Below are 19,207 nucleotides of genomic sequence, written 5' to 3'. Positions count from 1 at the left end.
GGCAGAAGCCTTTACCAGAAACATAGGTAACATCAGTTGGATGAACATTTTCAAAGATAATCCCAGGTGGTTAGCCATGTTAATCTGTAGCAGCAAAATAAAATGAGCATCCAGTGGTACTTCACAGGATAACAAAATGTATTCCCATATAAGCTTTTGTTAGGGCTCACTTCATCAGATGCAGAGACACATTGTGTGGAGAGACTTCATTGGATAAATTGAACTCTGTCTTATGAAAGTTTGTTGGAATAAATCTTCTGTGTCTTTAAGGTGATACAAAGATAATTTTTCATACATTCCTATTGTGTAATTGTATCTTACACACTTAAATGATATGATATTAATAATCTATTTCATTTTGAGAGGGAGTTCTAAATTATATTTTTAGCAGCATTAGATGCAGGAAATATCAGATCAAACTACCTACCCTCCAACTGCCCCTTAAATCAGATATATAAATGAGAAGTGCCTACTCAAAGTTTACAATAAGGGAGGGGTGAAACCACACAAGTAGGATGTATAAAGAATCAAAACATAAATAAAGAAAATTAAGTCAATCTGCAGTGCCAGCTTGAATCTAATGTTCGTGGCAACAGCATCTTCAGGGGCGAGAAGATCCACCGGATGTGACTGATTTAACTGTGTTTTACTTGATTGAGCTACATGGTACTGTAAACTGTAAATTGTTAACTGCTTGATTGATGCATGGTGGAAATTTCTCGCCTCTGAAGAGGTTGTTGCCACGAAACATCAGATTCAAGCCAGCGCTGCATGTCGGGCAATGCAGGTCTGCTGTGAGGCCCCGCCTCCACTGGCTCCACCTGCAAAGAAATACAGAGACATACTTGATTATATTCAGACTTTTCTAATACTTACCGTGTCATTCATGTTACAAGCTTACCTATGGGATGTCTTCCTTTTTGCAACTTTACTGCACCTTGTTAATTGCTAAACCTGTATACTTATTGGATGCTTCCTGTTCAATAATATTGATTTGTTCAGTGTACAAATTTTTTTGATTCAGAGGAGAGCTCTTCGCTCCAATACATATTTACTTGATTTTCTTTATTTATATATTGATTCTTTATACTTATTCTACTCGTGTGGTTTCACCCCTCCCTGCTTAAATCAGGACAGTCCTATTTTTACCGCTCTTGTTCTTCATTGAATAAATTAATAAGCAAATAAATATTGGTCCCCATTTTTTCCCTATTTTTTGGCCTTTGAGGGATGAAAATGTTTTTGAATTGTCAATCTTCAAAGCAACAGTTTGCTCAGGAGCTCTAGATATTAAATATCTAAATTGAATGTATCTTGTCTCTAGCACACATCAACATGCTGTGCATAGGTTTGGTGTTTTCTTCTGGAGATTTAACTCTTAGTGATTGCTGTAATATATTTTGGTGATAACATATTGTAAGAAGTTTATACTCTTTTAGTATATCTTTACCCCAAGGAACTTCTTGGTTTTTATAGAAGCAGAGAAGAAATTATTGCAGAGTAAACCCATATAGCAGGTAAAGCAGAGCACAAGGTACAGAATATAGCAATATTGAATAATAATGTGGGAGGGCATATTCGGCAGTGGTCCTTGATATGAGAATCACAGCACAGTTCTAAGATTACAGAGTACTAGAAAGGTATAGCTCTTCTAGAATATTACAAACATGCCCATATTTTCATCTATGAAATACTAGAGAATATAGAATGAGTACAAAAACCTCAGCTGTCCTCCTTCCTTGTGGCAGGGGCCTTTATAAGAACTGGTACCTGCCCAAAAGGCATACTTGGCTCTTTGTGAGGGCTTGCTAAACTTGTGAGAGACCAGTTAGGAGCATGGCTACCTCCCAGGCTTGGCCACTGTGGCCTATTTGTGGGGGTGCTGGCCCTTTAAATGTCTGCGGTGCCATCAGAGGTGTCAGGTGGACCTCAGTTCCATTCCCATCACTGAAGCTGGTGAAGCATAGAAGATGGTTTGGCATTCAATTGTTGTTGTTGGTTGTTCTTTGGGGGTGTTTCTTGGGGTGCATGGTCCATGTGTTTCTGCAGCTTGGAGGTTTTCTTCCACAATAGAAACAAATGCAGTGGCTGAGGGCACCTTGTTCAAGGGCCCACAGAATTGGACCTCCGTGTCTAATTTCCCTGAAACTTGGGAAGTCTTTAGAGGACAATCAAGTGTCATCTGAAAATTTGGTGGATTTTGCTCTCAAAATACCACCCCCAGCCTCCTGGATAGCCCCCACAGTTTTCCCCATAAAGAGTAATGGAGATTGGAGGTGGCCGGGGACACCTTCTTTGGGGGGGGCATAAAATGCCTCCCCCGGGGTCCAATCTTTATGAAACTTGGGGGGGGGTCATTAGAGAACACTTAGGAGTAGGTCCCCTGCAAATTTGGTGAACTTTGGTCAAAAATTGAGCCTTCCTGGCCACTGGAGAGCCCCGAATTAAGTTTCCCATAGGAAACAATGGCTGAATTTGCTTTGTATTATTGAACCGAATTGTAGAATGAATTCAGTATTTGGGGGTTGCTGAATTTTTGTTTTCAATTCCGTATTACCGAACCAAATCAACTGAATTTTTTTCATGTGCATACCCCTAGTGGGTTATACTTAGACAGGTTGGGGGATCCTCTTCCCAATTGGGGCTTCCCATCTCTACTTAGCTTGCCAGCAAGGGAGTTGCACTGTCAACATCTTGATGCACTGACATCACTCTCTGTGTGCCAGGAAGTGAAGTCAGTGCTTTGTTGAGGGATGCTGGGGACATGGTACATTTGAGGAAAATTCTATGGTTTAAACAGTTTTTCCCAAATGCTAAAGTGTACCCAGAATCCTCCAGTGACATGCTGATCGACACCAGCGTATTGGAATGCTGACTATCAGTGCAATCCTAAACAGAGTTACGCCATTCTAAGGCCATTGAAATCAGTGGGTTTAGATTGGAGTAACTCTGTTTAGGATTGCACTGTATGTCCCCCCACACACACACCCACACCATTTTTCTCCCTTTTACACCCAGGTAAGTCCACATCCCTCACTCATGGTGATTCCCAGGGGGAATCTGGTGATCCTGGTTATAATCAGACCCAGATTCTACCACTCGAACCCAGTATATATTCTTCTTTTTAATTTCCTGTTGGGAACCTCAGTGCAGCAGGGAAAGGGAAGCTAAAACTGGAGACAAGAATGAAAAACATCCTGTGTAGGGTGGTGGCTAGCACCCCAGGATATCTGTCACAATCCCTACATCTAATTCTCATGCATATTACTCCTATTCTGCAGTTGGTCCATTGGCTATCCATAAGTTACTGGGCTCAGTTCAAGGTTTTGGATGTTACAAAAAAAGCCCTCCATGGCCTTGGCCTTTTGTATCTGCAGGACTGCCTCTCCCCCAATGTTCTACCACAGCAGCTTCACTCATCTAGACAGAGTCTTCTGCAGATACCACCCTACAAATGGGCGAAATTGGTTGCTGCCCATACACATGTATTAACTGTGGTGGTCCCCATCTTGTAGAATGGCCTACCTGAAGAGGTCAGGAAAGCTCTAATTTGCTTTATTTTCCACAAAATATGCAAAACTGAATTCTTCAGGAGGTCTTTTAAATGCAGGTAATAGAAGTGTGCTGTAAGAAATGGCTCAAAGAGACCCTTTGGTAAAGGGACAGGGTCTGTAGACTATACTACTGGCTATTGTCTATGGATGTAAATATATTCTTTGGATAGTTGCCAAGTTATTTAATATGTCATGTCAAATTACTTACATTTTGTTTCAGTAATGTTTTATTTCAGTAATGTTTTATTTATAATCTGCGAGAACGGCAGATTATAAATAAATAAATAAACCAGTTAACATGCTGCATTAGTATTTCCCAAGGTAAACTTGAGGATACATTTGGAGAAAAGATAATCTTTCTTTTTACTCTATTCTTCTTTCCTGTAAGTCTTAAGTAGTAACTGAGAATATGAAGAAGAAAGGAAGAATTTAGGCCAGAGAAAGTTAGTCCATAAACAAAAAGGCTGATTTCTTATAAGTTGCCCAAATTCTCATGGCCTAAACTAAAAATTTGGCTAAAATGAGTACATTTTCCAGTCTTGAGTCTGAAATCAATTTAGGGACTAAAATATCCAGTGTAAACTCTGTCCAGTGTAATGTAAGGGGTTTGATCAATTTCTGTTTCACCTTGTTGTACCAGGAACATTCAAATAAAACATGGGTCACAGATTCGATAACACCTACACCACAACCGCAGTATCTGAGAAAGGAATATCCAGAATGCGGTCTTCAGAGACTGCAGAAGGTAGTGTATTTAGTCTTACAAGCATAACTGTTCATTTATATTTAGGAACTGTTAAGCCAAACAAATATGTTGGAATTGAAAAACTTTGAGAGATCCCCATATAAAGAGAAGAACAAACCTTCCTGGCTCTACAGATGGTGCTGTTTGTATCTATCTTCATAGTTAATTCTTTGATGGTTTTATGAGCTGAAGGCCATCTTAGAGACGCGATTACGTCCTATGAACATTGTATGTCCAGGGTCTGCGTCCCAGCCCCCAGACTTGCCAGGAGGGAGCAGTGGGAGGCAACCAGGAGGCAGCGGCCCTACCACCCCAGCCAGCAACCAGGTCCAGAATCTGCCCACTCCAGGGGGAAGGAGCGAAAGGCCAAAGCCTCAGAGGGCTGGAGGGAGCAGGGAGAGACCAGCCAGCCCCACCCTCCAGGGGGAAGGGAGGGGACTAAGCAGGTCAGAGGAAAAGGGCCAAGGCAGGGGGAATAGGGATCCAGTAGCAGCCCAAACAGAGCCCTTACCAGCCAAGGAGGAGAAGCAGCCACTACAGCCCAGAGCCACACCCCGGCTAGAGGACAGCAGCCTGGCTCAGGAGTTGCTAGGAGCCAAACCCCTCCAGGTGGAGCTGCCACAGGCATTCTGGGGGAGGAGATGGATAGCCCCGCCCAGCATCAATGAGCAGGCAGCCCAGAAGCTGGCCAGGGCAGCTCCTCAAGAGCAAGGCCAGGCAAGCTCAGCAGCACAGAAGCTGGCTTTGGCAACTCCTCATAAGCAAGGCCAAGGAGACCTCAGCTGGGGATGGCTCATACTCAACCCCACCCTGCCAGCAAGGCAAAGAAGCCTAGAAGGGATTAGTGATAGGAGGGAAACACCTGAGGGAAGGCACAGCTGGGCCAAGTCAGGAGAGGGAACAAGCCTGGAAGGAGGGCGGGGTGGAGAAAGGAAACACTATAAAAGCTGGCTGGGAAGAGCTCCGGGGTGGTGGGTGTGAGTGAGGAGCAGAGCAGAGCAGAGCAGAGCAGAGCAGAGCAGAGCAGAGCAGAGCAGAGCAGAGCAGAGGCTGGGAGGACGAGATGATGGAGGATGAGATGATGGAGGACGCAGAGGGTAAGCAGACCAGGTTGAGCAGGCCAGCGAGTGGCTTGAGAGGGTGATGTATACCGCCCCTCCTTCCACAGAGCAGGGTCCTGCAGCATCCCTGGTGCCCCTCTGACGTCAGGGCCGGCCCAGCCGGCGCCCCACCCAGCGGCGGCAGCGACAAGCCCTGACATTGTATAATACTCAATTTTCCTTCAATTGCTTGGTTCCATGCACTAGAGTAGCTATCATGCTTCAAGTAAAACAGTAAGCTATTGTTCTCAGAGAAAATTATTTTAAGCTTCATGTTCAGAGCCAGAATCCAAGCACTGGCTTCAACAGAATGCCGGCTCAATTCTAATCTGAGGACGGTACCTGCCACAAACTTCAGTATTCCACATATGTGGAATAAAAACTGTGTTAGTGGTTGATCTATAGTTTCATCTGTCTTATGAATCCACACTGCTACTCCACAGAGCTCATTTCGAGGGGGAACGCACTGGAAAACCATTCCGGTAGTACCCCCAAGTCAGGTGGCCACGCCCACCTGATTTTAAAAATTTTGGGCCATTTATGCCTTGATTGGGGCCAAAACAGCCCGTATCGGGTTGGTGTCGGGTGGATAAGGGCCTAAATGGACCAGATCGGGGCCGAAGTGGCCAGAATCGGGTCGGTGCCAGGCAGGGGGAGCCGCCCCCCACCCAGCACTGAACTGGTCCCGGCCGGTTCAGCCCTGATCCGGGCCAAACAGGTCAAAACCAGCCATTTTCCGGCTTCCCCCACCCGGCACCGACCTGGTCCCAGCCAGTTCAGCCCCGATCTGGGCCAAAACAGGTCAAAAATGGCCACTGTCAGCCATTTTGGGCCGTTTTAGCCTGGATTGGGACCGAAACGTCTCGGATTGCGGCTGAAACAGCCTGGATCGGGTTGGTGCCAGGCGGGGAACACTCCCCCATCTGGCAGCAGCCAAATCCTGGCCATTTTGGCCCGATCAAGGGGTGTGGAATATGTTAATGTTATGCTAATGAGTTCCTGCAATTCTTTTTCTACGAAATGACCCCTGCTGCTCCGTATAGTATTTGAAGTATTACTTTGGTATTAAAAACTGTAATTGCAGCTGGAAGGTATTGTCCACTTTTTCTATAGGAGAATTGCTTTATTGCAGCCCTAGAAGAAGCTACTGATGCATAGCAACCTTACACTGGGGCTTCCAGGCTAAGTCATCATTAAAAGTTACTCCAAAATACTTGAAAAATCTGAATGGCTCCAGTCTGTTGTCATCTAATCTCCATTTAAATTTGCAGCGTCTTCTCTGTTTGGTAAAAACAAGAATCATTGACTTGAGAATACATTTGGAGAAAAGATAAAGGAACTACATGTGGTAGTAGTGACTCTGGACAGGCTGTGTTTCACAAAGGTATTTGAGTACTCTAATACTACTGTTCCTAGAAGGCTCTACCAGTTTGGTGAAGTAGTTAGACTGTTGGATTAGGAGCTGGAAAATCATTTTCGACCATGAAGCTCTCTGGGAGATCATAAGTCAGTCATGCTTGGTCAGCCTCACCTACCTCACAAGGTTGTAATGAGGATAAAATAGGGAAGGGAGCTGCCCCAAGTTTTTGGAGTAAGTATGAGTTTACTTCTAGATATTCCATACAGGCAAATATTTACATTAACAACCACTTGAAAACTGTATATTGGAATCATGGTATAGCGCCTTCTTCTTTTAAGTTTTTTTACTACATTACTACATTAAGTTTCATACTACATATAAAGTACCCTGTACTTTAGTAAAATCCTAACTCTAGTCCTATATTTCAATATAATATTTTAATATTACAAACATATATGATAAATCAATAAATAATATGCTAACAGAAAAGTATAATTGTTCACTGTCAAAGATTTCTCTCAATTTGCTTGTAAAATGCCAATTTTGGTAGTAAATAATCTATTTCAGAAGAAATATATAGAGAACATAAGAAGTGTCATAGTTTTGGAGGCATAAGCAGACATACTCTGATACAGCAATTTGCTATAGGAACGTCAGCTCTAATTCTGCTTCATAGCACACAAACAGAGCTGAAGTATGACTATAGTTGTCCACAACACTTCCAACACTAACAATTTGACCCAAAATGGGGGTTTGTGCTAAAATATTTGAAACACTACTATGGGTGGAGTTACAGGTGGCCTCCAATACAGGAAGAGTGAACTTTGACTCATATGAGCTCACCCCAATGCACACCTTAAGGTAAACTGAAACTGACACATGTAAATACATACACAAGTACTACTTATGCATTCCTTTCACTATGAAAATTATACAAGAAAGGTCTGTTTACATTTATACATATAACCCCAAATCGCATCCTCTCAGCAGTGTGGACAGGTTCCAAACCCAAGGCTTCTTTTAAACCATACTTGTGCATAATGCATATACCATGATCATGTATAAACCAACCCCAATTCTTCTCAACATTTATGTATCTATCATCTTCTACAGTTTCATCAGGGCAGTGAAACTACAGGGTTTGACAAAAATATAATCACATTCTGAATAACACTATACGCTACATAAAACCCAATTTGTCAACTTATATGTCTGCAGCAAAGACTTTCATTTAAATGCGTGATATGTATTATGTTTTTTATCATGAGTAGCTTTAAAGTTCTGCTTCATTCTGTTCCCATCATTCTATGTCCTTGGAACTTGACACATTGCAATTCAGACTCTCTCTCATCTTGATATAAAATGTCAATAGATATTAATAATTGGAGGGGAAGGTGGGGAATCTGTTTCACGCTTACTTTGTTTCCAACCAATACCACATTGTATTATGTTACTTGAATGATAAACCCTAGTTCTAGTTTCTCCTGCTGTGCTAGCAAAATTTTAATTGGATATTATCTGATTCAGTAATTCTCACTTTTCACAGTTGTGAAACTGTGCCCTTGAAACATAAACCTTAATAAATCAGCAATGTTCAGTGACAAAGAAGTTACATATAAGAGATCCTACCAGGCAAAATTACGTCTGTTACAAACTGACTAGGAAATGCAAGTAAGACACACATCTCTGCCAAATGTTTTAACTACTTCAAAAGAACTATGAGCATCATATGAATGAATATGTGTTACATCCCTTGACTGCTAGTATATGTAACTGGGTACTTTAATTTCATATTGCGTCAACATCCTCATAGTTCTACTTTCTTAAGAAACCTTGAAAAAACTTCATGAACAGTATCTGGATTTTTCTCACCTCTGGACCATCTATATAGAATACAGAACAAGACACTGATTTTTTAATAATTTAATGAAAATCAATAGCTGTTATTTAGGGGAAATGACTAAAGCCACAATTTCTTTAATCTACCCAAGAAAGCATTATATAAGGATTCTTAAGGAGGTAGGTTGTCTATGATCACACTGTGTACATATATAACAGGGTTTATTTTCACATTCAAACAGTGTTTTTCAGTCCTTATCTCCATACATTTATATTTTTAGTTCTTAGGAGGAAGAGATTAGTGCATTTGATGAAACCAAAAATAGCTTTTTCATGTAAACATAATTAGGATGGAAATTATAGCTATTCACATTTGTTGTCACATTTATTTTTTGTTCCTTTAATGGAGAAGGCTATAATGTTCAGCATCAAGGGTTACAAATGGAAAATACTGCATGACAGAGGGTCACAGTTAGTTTGTGTAACTGACTGTGTTTTGTTATGCATAAATATAAATTTATGCAAGATATGCTTCTAGTAGTGCCCTTTATGGTGTTTTATGTTCCTGGAAACAACAACTGTAATACCAAAAGCAGTTTTAGACATGAGGTAAAAATGCAACTAGTGTCAGGTTCAGTGTGTATATGAGCTGTACTGACTCCATTTTCTAATGCTTCTAGTGTTTAAGTGTTTTCTCCACAGGTGCACAAGTTCCCAAGCAGACTGCTCTCCAAATGAGATTATGTCTATCAACGTTCCACCCAAGATTAACCTTGAGAGAGACCAGCTTCCCAAGCCTGGAAGATGTTGTTTTGAGAACTGTGGGGGGAGGCTGGTTCAGCTGGGAACTGTTACTTTGTACCTCATGCTTTTCTCTTCATTGGTAACAATGCTCTTGTACCATCCTGAATCTCCTATTCAGGCCAGTGGACTATAATGAACTATTTCTGCAGTAAAGTTTCCTTATTCAAACAATGGACTCTTGTTTGCTTGCAAAGGAGAACCTGTAGGAAAGACATTATCTAGCCACAGTCTGACAACTAGTCCAGTGCGTGATCACTTCTATATAAAGTTTGTTTGTCTTGTTATATAGGAAAGTGGTGCAGGTTCAAACATATGCAAGATCACTTTCAGTCAGATGAACTTCAGAATGATGTGGAAGTGACTGCTATTGGGCTGGGTGTACATGTTCATTGTGTCTGAAGATGCCTTGAGTAATAAGAAAAGATTATTCTTTATCCACTAAATGTTATCCGGAATAATGCCCTAAATGGAATATTTAATAATGAAAGTTTCTTAAATATAGCTATTCATTTAAATTGAATGCAAAGGTGTTATGGTCTAGATTACTTATGTGCAAGTCCCTATTCATTCTTCTTCAGTTATATACTAAGCTAAATGTTTGCTATGTGATTTAAACAATGGCATGCAGAAATCCTACTGGCAACTACAGAAAGACTGCTTGCTTTGATTTCTTTTCTAATCATCAGTCCTATCATTCTAATTAAAATATGTTAAAACACCAATCGAGAACAAATATTCCAGACTGATATAAAAAATTACAAATGCAGACCAAGATGAGAACCTAATTCTCGGTAGCTACCAGAGTATCCATATCAGTAGCTAGATTAACAGAGCAATCCTAAACAGAGTTACTTCAGTCTAAGGCCACTGAAATCAATGAGCTTAGACTGAAGTAACTCTGTTTAGTATTACACTGCTAGTCTTTCAAATAATTACTAGAAAGCCCAGCCAAAAAAAAAAAAATTACTAGAAAGCCCAGCCCCCCCCCCAAAAGCTCTCAAGCATGGTATGAAGAGATTTCCAGAGGCATGGTAGCATTGGATGCATCTGGCAACCTCTCTCCAGTTATGCCCTACTTCTCAAAATAAAGAGGTTTGTTCTGGGGTGATGGGCAAGCAGAGGCAAGGAAGCCATTCATTTAGTTTTGACAAATTTTCAACAGGAAATCTAAGAAAACCAAATAAGGCAAACCAGGGTTGTGCGTATTTGTTAAAAATGCACATGGAGGCCTCCAATCAAACAAAGCAATTAGGTGTGTGGGTGAAAATCATATATACCTTAGAAGAGTGATCTTTGACGCTTTTGCTGCAGCTGCATCCACTGTCAAAAACATATACTAGTCTTCAGTTTAAAAAGTGGCTTTTCCTGCTGTCATAACTGAAACATAAGTTCTCAGAAGTTAACCAATGGCATTCTTTGAATCTTCACAGGTGACACCTGCATGCTGCATGTGCAATTTTGTTTGTAGAACTAGTACGGCACTTGAATGCCATTTTGCCTCAAATCCTGGATTATGCCATTTTCACACAGCAATATTCTGTTAAATACAAATCAGTCAGAAATATTTCCTCCAAAAATCCACTCATCTGAAAAAGTCAGCTGGCAGTCCCATGCCAAGCTCCTTTCCCACTTCCAAGAGTTGTAGTGCTGCCCAGTAAACTGCCTAGTCTGTCTAGGCACTTTAGGAAAAAATCAGACATCCAGAAATGCATCCAAAAAACAACATATAGTTTTGTGATACAACATTACTTTGTATATTACTGAGTCATGTAAAAACTGACAATAAATTGTTTTGTGACAGATGTGTAGAGGAAAATGATCTCCCTGGTCTTTAGCCTTCAGCTGTCAAATGTGTGAAGGTAAAATTTTTCACTGTCGAGTGGCAAACAGACACATGCTTGTCCTTGCCCCCAAACAACAAATGGTAACAAAAATACTACCCCACAGTTATTTGAAGCAACATCTCTCAAAGATATATCCTGAAGGTTAGAGAAGAATATGAATTTCAAAGTGGCATTTTTTAAAAAAAAAGCTGTAATAAAAAGAACATTCAATACTGCTGATAATTATATGGGAAGGAAGGGAGCCCTTGAGATAACATCACTAAGGCAAAGATGCTCATGTCCTTACTAAAATACAATAGCAATTACATTTCTATACAATTTTTCCTCTTAAAGAATCCCACAAGTACAATATAGAATTGCATAAGTCTTTCCACAATGAAAAACAGCTGGTTTCTGTGCTGCACAGCTGTTAACAATCAGCTTTTACCACTAACCAGCACTGTGGGTGAATGGAAATGCAAACTGACAACCAAGTGTAGTTGAATAAGTTTCAATATTTTTCAGAACTAACTTTCTACAAAACCAAGGAGACAGAACCACTGGCTGCATTGTGCTATTCACTGGCTGCATTGTCTATTCATGTTACCAAATCTATTTCCTATTCAAGTAGCAACTGTGTGTGCTAGATAAGATTTAAACAGTTCTAGATTACCCTGCCTTTGCCACCTGAATACAGAAAGCACAGGGCACAGAGCCTGTCTCTAACCAATTGCATGAATGTTTGTCATAGGGAAGTGTTGCCAAGGAGCCCCCCTCTCCTGCACTAAGGCCTGCCATGAACTGTGTTTGGGTTTCCTGCGTTGCTGTTTTACTGCTACACCAAAGACTGCCTTGCGCATGTGCACTTTAACACACGTGTCTATTTCCTGCCTGGTTACTGTCTGCCACGGACTATGCCTATTCCTGCCTCTGCTAGGGACTAAAGCTATGGACTAAACTATCTTTCTGGGCAACAGTGCCCATGCCAGTATCTTGACTCTCCTGCATGCCTGGACCCCGCTACACGTGTCTGTTTCCTGCTTACGCTCTTTGCTACGAATTGCCTACACCGGGCTGCCCCTATCTCTGCTATGGACTGTGTTATACCTGCTGTTCCCTGCCTCCATGGAAGCCTGCCTCACCTGGGCCCAAGCTGCGCTGTTAGCAGCCAGGGGCCGGCCAGGGAAACCTCCAGCGAGCCTGACCAGGCACCCCCTGGCCAGTCCCCACCTGGAGACTCCCGCGGGTCGGTCACCCAGCTTGCCCTCACTACCAGGCAGCCTGCTAGCAAGTCCCAGCCAAGCCCAGCCAGCAGCCATGTTCCCAGGCAGCCAGAAGACCAGCCTGAACAGCCTGCTGAGAGAAGCCATTTCGGAGAAGCGAGCAGACCACGTCCACAGCGGCGAGCCTCGCCTTGCTCTGCATATCTTAACAGCCGCCCCGGAGAAGAAGCTAAGTGCTGACCATCCCAAGCACTTAGAGAATGCATCTCAAATCAGCCTCCGCATTCCAGAGATGATGACGTCAGGACAAGCCCTGTCCACTGGAACATCCATTCAACATGCCCGGATCTCCCCCTCCCCTCTTCCCAAGGTGTCACAATAATATAATCAGATTCCTAAAGTGGCCCATCTAGGGTAGTTGTAGAGCCATTAAAACCTTTGTTTCGCCCGTGAGAACCACTAGGAACTGCACCAGCCCCAGGGTACATTTTGAGGTATTTAAGCTGGTCTCCCAGGCCACATGGTGCGCATGCCATTCCTATCCAGACTCCTTGCTGTCACTCTATCCCGGATCTAGTGCAGGCATTAGACCACCTTGTCTCGCTGCTATGTCTTTGCTCCGCTTCAGGATTGTGAGTATACCCAACTTCATCGCTCTCAAGTGGGCTACCCCGCTAATGCAACTGTCTCTATTTTCCTACTCTGTTTTCCTAGCTCTTGTGTGTAACCTTGTATGCATGTGCTAGTTCAGGCATATGCCACATTATTTAGTAAAACACGTTGTATCTTTATTTAATCTGCCTCTTTATTGCATGAGCCTCTGGAGAGGGACCCCGGTATATATTGGTTAAAAGATCCGCACTAAATTTAGTTCCAGACTGCCAGCTAATTCCCCATTCAAATACAGCAGTTCTGGTAACAGAAGAAAGTCATACCAGGAGAGAGGGTCTTCAGCACTTCTCAGGATAGGTATTAGTGCTGAGCCAAACCATACGGTAAGGTGGCTGCCAAATGGAGGTCTTGCTCTAAAGCCTCTCCCAGTGAGAGTGAGGTTTGCTTTGGGTTTCAGCAAGACACTGTTGTGCAGTCTCCCATCTTCCAGGTTCTCCCTGGCCTCACTGCATCTCATACACAAACACTTTGGAATGATTACTCCTGAATGATCGTACTCAAAGAATACTTGGAGAGATGCAGTGTTTGCACCTCTCCAGCCACATCTAGCATTATTTCCTTTTTCATTTTCCCTTACTATTTACCCACCACCACCACCACCACCTTTTATGAACTGGCAATTTACTCCTCTTTTTGAGTGTTTTCTTCTCAAGGATCAGATTTGTTTTGCACATCTACCTTTCCACATACAGCTTTTAATCCTGATGTGGGAGCCATCTTTTTTGTCCACACCACCATGAAATAAAGAGGGGTATGTGGTGAGATGTTGATGTCATCATTGGTGTCACTGTTGGCATCACCAGTGCCATCACATCACCATCACCCCTTTTTAAAATTTTTGTGTTATTACACATTAAGACATTATGACCAAAGGCTCTCAGCACTAGGGCGTTAGTAGGGGAAAAAAACAAAAGAGAAATGAAAGTGAAAAGAAACCCAACTTGGCAGGCGTGCAGTGTCACCTCAAACACAGAACTTTTAACCCAAAAATCATAGAAACCTAAAAGAGATCCATATAACATCAGCACAAATTAACTGTCATTATATTGTTATGACACACATCTTTCTTGTTTGTGAAGGAAACAATTACGTTATAACATTGTAATGTCATTGTTATGGCATTATGTTGGTTTGTCCCCCCTCCCCTGGTGCTGGCCTCTGCCTCCCAGTTCTCAGTCCGCCTGCATGTGGCTCTCCAGTTTGGATGGTGGGGAGTTGTAAATTCTACACAAAAATGTCTGCCTGGAGTATGGCTGTCCTGTATTGTGGAATTTTTTTTAAAAAAACCAAGCATGATGACATTATAGCATTATGGTGTAATGTCATGTTTTTTTAAAAAAAATTCCCAATAAGTGGAAATGCAGAAAAGGTCTACTAGGAGCAGCAATGAAAGCAAACAGGGTATCATCCTCATGTGGAAGCAACCTGAGTTTTAAGAATACTTTTCCCCATTTCCCATTTGGGGGGGACACTTTGAAGGCATGGTAAGATTTGTATGGGATTAGTTTGTTTTTTTTAAAAAAAATCCAAGTATTTATTTTCATTGTAGCACATCACGAGAGCTTTAAAAAATCTTTTAGAAGATAATGTGATAATGCATATTAAACAAGTTCTTAAATTTCATTTTTAGAGCCAGGCATTTATGGGCATACACAGAAAAGAAGGTAAAAGGAAGAGCTGTTTAATGTGCATTCATTAATATGCATATCAGCTCACAACAGAGAGACTAAAAACAAGTGTGTGGGCAATGTACTTTCAAGTAAAAAAATGTTGAGACAACAGAAATAGGGAACAGAATAGCTGTGAACTGACATGACATGAATTGTAAAAGAGTGTAAGGTAGAGATTTCTTGTGGACCTTTTCATGTCCTTCAGCATGACAATTTTCACATCAAACATCACAACGTTTTATCAGAACACTAGCATGTATGTGAACAGCAAGATATTGTCCCATAAATGACATAAATAAATGACATAAATAAAAATAATGATAAGCAACCATCACATTACATTTTCCTTTGTCCTGTTTCAGCTTGCTTGCATAGGAATTTGCTCATTGTTTCTAGGATGTGGATGCTGGCATGCACGGCACCAGTGCCAAGAGTATTTATACATATCAACCTCACCAGGTCTAGCAGTAGGATTGTGCCTCATGCCAAACCATCCACAGTTGCATTCTCTATGTATAGTGTTCCACATATGCAAAATTCCAGCCTAAAACAAGTGACACGCAAGTCCAACAAGAAGTCTTAAGATTCCTGCCCCAATATAAATAAAATTGTTAGAAGTATTGGATAAAAATGGCACCAGTAAATAAGAAGCTATTGCCAGTCTGCGCTAGAATGCCCTGCCTCAGGAAGATGATGGATCTGTTGTGTCCTGAGGATTTTTAGGTCAGCAAGGTTGGTGTCACTCCTGGCAAAGCCCTCAGCAACTTGAACAATGGAAAGATGGCCCCAGGGGTCAATATTGCTCTAGATGGCTACTTTCTCCTCCTGAAGATCCTGGGATTACCAAAGAGCCCAGGACAATGAAAAAGTGGGCAGAGTTCAATGACAAATATGGGCAAACAAATATTGAACAGAGTTCAATGACAAATATTTGTTCAAAACAACTATGGGCAACCAAACATGAGTGAGAGTGTATTATTATTCCTCTGTAGGAATGATGGTGGAGAAGCAAGCTTTGTCTGCATCTGCCAGAGCTTTTCCAGGTTGTAAAGGCCTTTAATCTCTGGCCCTTGAGAACAGTGACCTAACACATTCACTGTGATCTATAATTTGGATGACAAATTCACAAGGTTATTGGCATAGAATCTGGTCCTAGTTGTATAGGGATCTTCCCATGGACAAAGTGGTCAAGCTGCTTAGACTAGAAGCCAACCATACCTAGGTTAGACCTTTGCCCTTCATATTATCTTGCAAGTAAGATTGACTGGGTTAATTGTCCAGGAAGTAATAAATGCCTCCTTGAGGGTATAATCATGGTTATTTTAAAAGAACTAACCATGAGGCCCCCTCCTTTTTGTTTGTATGCCTGTGACACAGGTTTCCAAAAAGACCAGATTCCTTTTTTATTGTTATTGCTTTGTGGGAGATATTACTACAATAACATGCCATAATACATTTTTCCCCTTTAATGTACCACAGGACTGTTATTTTGCTACATGCACATTAAACATGTTTGAATGTACATGTAGAGCGAGTTTGGTGTAGTGGTTAAGAGCACGGGATTCTAATCTGGAGAACCAGGTTTGATTCCCCACCCCTCCACTTGAAGCCAGCTAAGTGACCTTAGGTCAGTCACAGCTTCTAGGAGTTCTCTCAGTCCCACCCAACTCATAGGTTGTTTGTTGTTGTTGGGATAATAGCAACATACTTTGTAAACCGTTCTGAGTAGGTGTTAAGTCATCCTGAAGGGCAGTATATCAATCAAATGTTGTTGTTGTTATTATTGTTGTTGTTACATTATCAATATGACTATTAGAAGTGTGCCCAGGGGTTCTGAGTCAACTATGTGCTGTTATTAGTTCTTTCTGGGTGGGGTGTGGACAGCTCGGATCTATTCCATTTGTCCCCCCCCCCATTATCATGAGTTTCAGTCCCACTCTTTGCAATAAGGGCTTCCATGCTCTTTGGAGCAGCTGTTTCTGCACTTAATGGCACCAAAATGGCACAGAACACAGTCTTCTCTCAATCCATCCAGCTTTTTCTCAGTTACATTACACACACACATAAGAATGGACTCTGAAGAAGGCAAGTTTCAGCACTTGGGCACACACTATGGTGAGAAACTGATTGGCAAAGTGGTAGCAGCTCCTGGCTGGCAATGACATTCAAAACAATCCTGGTTTATGTTCTTTTATTTTTTATAGTGCCAATAAATTATTACCTTTGCATGCTGCCTGTTGCTTTCATGTTTCCTTGTGTTTATTCCCAGGAAAGTATCTTTAGAATTGCAGCCTATGACTGAAATCTTCCAGGGCTTTTATCAAGTTTGATTGATTGAACAGACCACTTGCACATACACCCCCAATGACACTTTTCCTCACAGCAACTGTATAAGTGCTCTGATAGGGGTAGGGGAGACAGACTAGCACTGGGTAGCACCACAAAACAAACTAAGATGCTGTGGGGGCAGGCAGGATTGTTTATAAGGGTGGAGTTAGAACACGTTTGCCATTTGACTCAGGAAAAAAAGAGCCCTGAAAGAATATGGAAGCAATTCTAAACAGGTCTACTCAGATGCAAGTCCCATGTTATTCAATAATGTTTATTCCCAGGGAAGTGTCTCTTGATTTGCAGCCTGTGACTGAAGTCTGCATATTCCCCCCTCCAAACATTTCCAAAGCTGAATCTCCCCATTGTGAGGACCCCAGTGGCAGGAAGACAATGCCATTGCCCGGGTAGCAATGGAGAAAAAAAAAGTACACTCGTGCACACTGTGCACATTCCCCCTTCCTGCCAACAGAGTTAATTAATAGCACAAGGACTCTTACCCCTTGGGAATGGTGTATGCCATTAAGGAAAACAAGATGCTGCCCTACGAGGCGAGCTCAATGCCTGCCTGCTGCTGCTGCTGCAAGGAAAGAACTGAAATGAAACACACTTAACTTTTTGGTGGGACTTATTAAAAATGTAGTTTCCCAGTGTTCTGGAACCTGCTTTAATAAAACGAAACAGCAATTTCCAGGTCTATTTCTGGCTTGTTTGATTTGTTTTGCATATCCCGAACGGCTATCCTTCTAGAAAAAGAGGTAAGACCTAATTTTTCTAGCTGTACTTCCCAATATCATAAATGATGAATTTAATTGCTACAAGTTCCACAGGACACCAATTGATTTTCAGAAATGGCCATAAATACAAAATAGTAAATTTACAAATACAATAACCTAGGAAATTCTTGACTAATGCACTACTATGCAAAAGATCACCATTGGGGCCCTTTCAACTGAAACCGTTTTAGTATAAAGATAATCCAAAGTATAAGTTTAAGATAATACAAATGTAGAATTTAAAAAAAAAAGATATTTTCTTTGAAAACGAAACTTAGATACTATACTCAACACATAAAATATTTTTTTTATGGATAGTGTATAAGTAAGAATGATATAGTATATTTTATATTATAGTCTTGAAAGTAATATTAGAGACTTATTTTAAACATGGTAGATATAGATATGTTATATTATATATTATAATATAGAAATTAATATTATAGGAGATAGTGATGTAATATAGATGAAGGGAATGGAAAACTGTTGGAAGTCAACTGAAAAGGGGGGGAATGGGTGGGAGTGATATAATGGTGATGGATATTGATATTGAATATTATGATTTGTGTATACTGACCCATCCAATAAAACATTTTTATAATATCAACACAAAATAAAACAAGGACATTTAAATGGAAGACAGAGTTGGTTACAGTGGTTATTGGAGGTAACTTCAATCTAGTTTGTTTCATGAGGGAATCTGGTATCTTTCATTCCTTCTCTGTTACAAATTTTAGATAAGTTTGCCATTTCCTCTTATCATAAAAGATAAAATATTTGAGCTGGTTTGTAACCTTTTTGACAAAAAGAGGAAGCTAATAATATCTGGATTTAGGAGATAATGAAAGAAGAAATCCTATTATGTGTTTAAAAATCTCTCACTGGATTGTAACAGACAATTTCAGGGCCAGGAGAAAATTATTTATTTGATTTATACCACAAAACCGCTTATACCATGATATCTGACAGCCAAACACACCCAAAAAAAGAAAGAAAATTGAGACTAGAAAATGAAGCCCTGCCCTTAACACAGTGTCAAGGGCAAACAGTGAATGCGGTACAGAAAAGCAGTAACTGATGAAATCCCACAATGCATTAGCAACATGTTCTATTTATTTTGAACAAGAGATCCCACTCTACCTATTTATTGGAATGTTGAACCCAAGAAATTCACACCTGTACTGCATCCTCTTTTAGACAGATGTAAGAAATCTAATTATATGTCATGCAGTACAATCCTTACTCAGAAACAATTAGTTATATTTTGATCAAAGGGGCTTACACTCAACTATGCATGCAAAAACAGGATTGCC

General features: G+C 41.0%; 1 protein-coding gene across 1 annotated transcript in view; it reads right to left on the bottom strand.

Moving 5' to 3' along the window:
• DISC1 (DISC1 scaffold protein) overlaps nt 1-19,207 on the bottom strand; it is a 297,325-nt gene that overhangs the window by 73,307 nt on the left and 204,811 nt on the right. The window lies entirely within an intron of this gene.

This window comes from Eublepharis macularius, chromosome 1, assembly GCF_028583425.1.
Source record: "Eublepharis macularius isolate TG4126 chromosome 1, MPM_Emac_v1.0, whole genome shotgun sequence".
Taxonomy (NCBI): domain Eukaryota; kingdom Metazoa; phylum Chordata; class Lepidosauria; order Squamata; family Eublepharidae; genus Eublepharis; species Eublepharis macularius.
This window is presented reverse-complemented; position numbering and strand designations above follow the sequence as displayed.